Here is a 4,676-nt window from a genome sequence, read left to right as displayed (position 1 = left end):
AAGTAAAACACATAACAGCAATGGCATGCAAACAAAGCAAATGTACATAGCAGAATAAGCAGAAGCCAATCTGGTATAAATGTACTCAAGAGGAGACACCCCCAACCGGATGAGCACACCTGCAATAAAAAAAAAAGCATGTTTGTCTGTTTAGCAGCATGCAGCTAGCAGGCAGGTATGTGCACGGTAAAAGCACACATTGATAGCACATACAGTGGCATGCAAAAGTTTGGGAGCCCCTGGTCCAAATTTCTGTTAATGTGAACAGTTCAGCAAGTGGAAGATGAAATGATCTCCAAAAGACATAAAGTTACAGATGACATATTCCCTTTACATTTTAAAATGTATATAGTTTTTTTTCTTCATCTTTGACATTTTCAAAATGTCAGAAAATTAAAAGGACCTGCAGCAAAGGTTTGGCCACCCTGCATAGTTAGTAGCTAGTAGCCCCCCCTTTGGAAACTTTCACAGTGTGTAAATAGTATAAATATCTTGTCTGATACCTTGGTCAAAGTTATCTGAGAGCTCAAGTCTCCTGGGTTTCCCATTCTTTTGCAGGCTGCTGCTTTGTTTACATTTTCACTCTAAAAATAATAATAATACACTGATATTGCTTAAAATATTGCAAAAAAAGTGTTTCATATTTAACTTGCCTTTTGGAGATCATTTCATCTTCACCTTGATTAACTGTTCTCACATTGACAGAAATGTTGACCAGGGGTGCCCAAACTTTTGCATGCCGCTGTATAGCGTTGACATTAGCACAAACAATAGCAATCGTTGAACAGGACATGCAGAGGAAGCAATGACAGTCATGACAACACGGATGACATAGTGCAAGCAGAGATGTTAGCTACAGCATCACTGGGTGGAGACATGTTTGGTTGTCAATGAGCCATTGTCTTAGCTGCCTACAAAGTATTGCAGTTTTTAAAGTTGTGATATTTCAAAGTGTATCATACATCCCAGAAACAATCAAATACTGACGGTAAGACACATTAAATGTGACTCAAAATGTTGAGTCACATGCCTTCACAGTCAATCTTACTGTAACACGGTGGAGTAAGAACCGTCATCACAAAGCTAAGTAATGACTCCTCTTTAAATACAGAGGCAGCTCTGGTGGTTGGAGTATCACTCTTTAGACTGCTGCATTCACTCCACTATGGCAAGCCATTTTAACATTTAAAAGCCAGACTGGATATGTGCAATTCAGTTTTGCCTAGTCAAAAAGAACATTTCAGATATCTGCAACTACATTCTTCCTATCCACAATTGTCATTTCAGATATCCACAACTACGTTCTTCCTAGGACAAATGACGTCACTTTTGCCATTCATGTGTATGGGGTTTGTCATTACAGATATCTACAATTCAGTTGCAGATATTCAGTTGCAGATATACAGTATGAATTACAAATATCTGTAACTGAATTACGACTAGTACTAATTCCAGTTTGAGATATCTACAATTTGATTCTGACTAGTCATAATTCCAGTTCAAGATATCTTTAATTCACCTCAATTAAAGATATCTACATGTCCCTTTTCGGATATCTTAAATTAAGTTTTGACTAGGTGAAATGAAGTTGTAGATATCTGTAACAGGAATTATGACTAGTCAAAATGATGTTGTAGATATCTCAAACTGGAATTCGTACTAGTCAGTTACAGATATCTGAACTGAATTGTAGATATCTGTAATGACAAACCCCATACACATGAATGGCAAAAGTGACGTCATTTGTCCTAGGAAGAACGTAGTTGTGGATATCTGAAATCACAATTGTGGATAGGAAGAATGTAGTCGCGGATATCTGAAATGTTCTTTTTGACTAGGCAAAACTGAATTACAGATATCTTGAATAAAAAAATCCAACTATTCAAAATGTAATTACAACTAGTCAGAAAGACGTTGTTGATATCTACAATGTTAATTCCGGATAGTCAAACTTAGCTTTTAAATGTTAAAATGGCTTGCCATACTCCACAAACACAGTGAATTCAGAAGGGCAGTGGGGTTTAGCACCACACCAGGGAATACCCACAAAATAACATGTACTAGCCTACACCCAGTGTGCTGAAACACTGCAAGCATGAGGTATGATGGGAGTCCAATTCTGCAACATGTGGGTTTTTCCCTCTTGATGATGCTAAATTCTGGGTATAGTGTGATGACCCAAGGGCACATTATTGCTCTCTACATGGTGGTAAAACTCAATGAGGGCAAGATTCAGTGTGTGTATATTCTTTTCTATTAATATTTATTTCATTTTACCTATAGCTACTTTTGGCCTGAAGACACAGCTTTCTTTCTGCATTGATTGTCAGTGTCATTACAGTGTCCTAATGTAGTCTTGAGCAATCACTGTGACAATTTATAATGTCACTCATAAGAATATTATGTCTTTATGCCTGTGTGACACGTGTCACTGCAGCTCAGGCTATAACTCCTACATGTGGTGATGTGGCCACAGAGTAAGCTTTGACAAGAATGATTCATTTGAGACCCAAGACCTTTAATCTTCCTCCGTACCACATGAAACAAAGATCCTGAAACCAAAGAAACAAAGCTTTTAGACTAGAGTTGCTCCTGCTCAGCCCATCGACTCAATGCATCCAGCCAGGGGCACGCACATTGAAAATCTGTGATAGTAAATATAAATGTGCTGGAGAGTTAAGCACTCATATGTGTGAAAGAGGTAAGGTATTCAGACATGAGAAAGTGCAGCAGCTCCATCAAGTATGAAATTAGAGCCCTGGGGCCGGAAATGTCTAACCTTTCTCTGTGAAATGGGTTCATTATGTGCGCATTTATCATAATTTCAGTTCTTAGAAACAGAAAAGTTAATGAAAATCTGACATTTTTCAACGTTTCATGAACAATTCAGTGTTCTGTTGCCTCGGGAAGTTCCTCTGAAATAAAAGCAAAGTTTTTACTGATCATCTGTCTTTAATTTCATCAGGCTTAGCTTCAATAGACATAATCACTGGAGAGACCTTTGGGTGCCGAGCTGTACTAATCAGCATGAGCTCTTTAAGCATAACCATAAAATAGATGAATTGTAATTATTGTTCCAGACCATTTTTCGTTTTAAGTATTACAGGTTACAGCTGTTAAGGACACCCTGCTGCTTCAATTGCCTGTAGAGGTTCACATAGGAAAACCTGTTTTAAAGCGGTGATAAGATATCAATTTTTTTGCAGATAATGTTTTAAGTAATGCTATTAGCTGCTGTCTTCTGTTATAGCTGGGCTAGACTTGCTAGACTAAAGCAGGTGAGTTTGACCAAAATCATATTATCATCCAAGCAGAGAACTTATGATCATCAGAAAGAATAAATATGACACCATTACTTGTATTGTAGCTAAAGGAAATGAAGGAAGTGAAGAGCAGTATTCCCTCACAGGTCCCTGGCTTGTCTTCTGTGCCCCTGTCGGTAATAACGAGAGAAAAATACAATACTAAAGTAACTTTATCGGCTAAGTACATTCAGTAGACGTTACTCATTTTCCATATTTTTCATCTGAATGGCAAAGAGGTGGTCAGATGACACCAGTGTACAGATGCTGTTTGTTCCAGCTCAGACTTCCCCCTGGTTGTAAAATCCATTGGTAAATGTTGGTAGCCTACTTTTCTCTGGAAAACAGTCTTCTATGAGAGCACATTGAAAATACACGTGTTTTGATTCAACTTGATGGCAGTATTTTAGACCTATTTTCTAATATTTAATGAACCAATAATCAATAATGTTAAAGACTAAGCAGCATCAAGTAACAAAAACAAAAGTAACACTTAGTGATAACCTAGGCTACTTTGTTATTAGATTATTGAAAGATTGGCAGCAATAGGCCTATAATATTTTTGTTGTTGGGGCCGGGCTTATTCAAATCACTTCAACAGGCCTGTAAAAAATGGCTAGCCTACATATTATTTGTAGCATGGTCAAATGAATTTGTCAATGTGAATAGGATAACTGTCTAATAATGGCCAGTAGTAATGTTATTTGGATATTTGCATCTGAAATTCAGAGGACTTGAGAACAGTAAAATGAAGAGCAAATACTTGATTAAGCACATTTTATGAGTTTGACAGGAAGCTGATCCAGTGGTGAAGGTGTTGACCTCAGAGACGGCCCTGCCTGCACAGTGTTGGTCAGGCTACTTTTAAAAACTAATTGTTACTTTTCCCAAAATGTAACTGAGTTAGTAACTGAATTAGCCTAGGCTACTACATCATCAGCTACCAAGAAAAGTAGCCTAATTATTGCGTTATTCTTTTATAGAACGCCATATGTAAAATTCCTTGAACTCGCCCCCCTTACCCCCTGACCATAACCTAACCTCGGGAGCCTGCCTGTGAATACAGCAGTGAGGTGGTTAGTTCCACCAGTTGTTGGACTGAAAAAAACAGGACTTCTTGAGTCAAGTGTAATGGCGAGTCGCATTTTATTGTCAGTAACGGTAACGGCGTTATAACGGGTTAGTACGGTGACTAGTTTGATTACTCATTATTACTGAAATAAGCAGCGCTGTTTGTGGTGCCGTTATTTTATAACGCCGTTATTCCCATCGCTAGTCTCATCTGAAGGAGACCGGGCTGTCTCCGTGGTGCTGCTGCCTCGGTTTTAGCGGGCGATATTCAAAATAAAATGACGCGCACTGTTGTGTGCGCCA

This window comes from Trachurus trachurus (genome assembly GCF_905171665.1).
Source record: "Trachurus trachurus genome assembly, chromosome: 6".
NCBI classification, from domain to species: domain Eukaryota; kingdom Metazoa; phylum Chordata; class Actinopteri; order Carangiformes; family Carangidae; genus Trachurus; species Trachurus trachurus.
The sequence above is the reverse complement of the archived record's forward strand: the minus strand, read 5'-3'. Positions refer to the sequence as shown.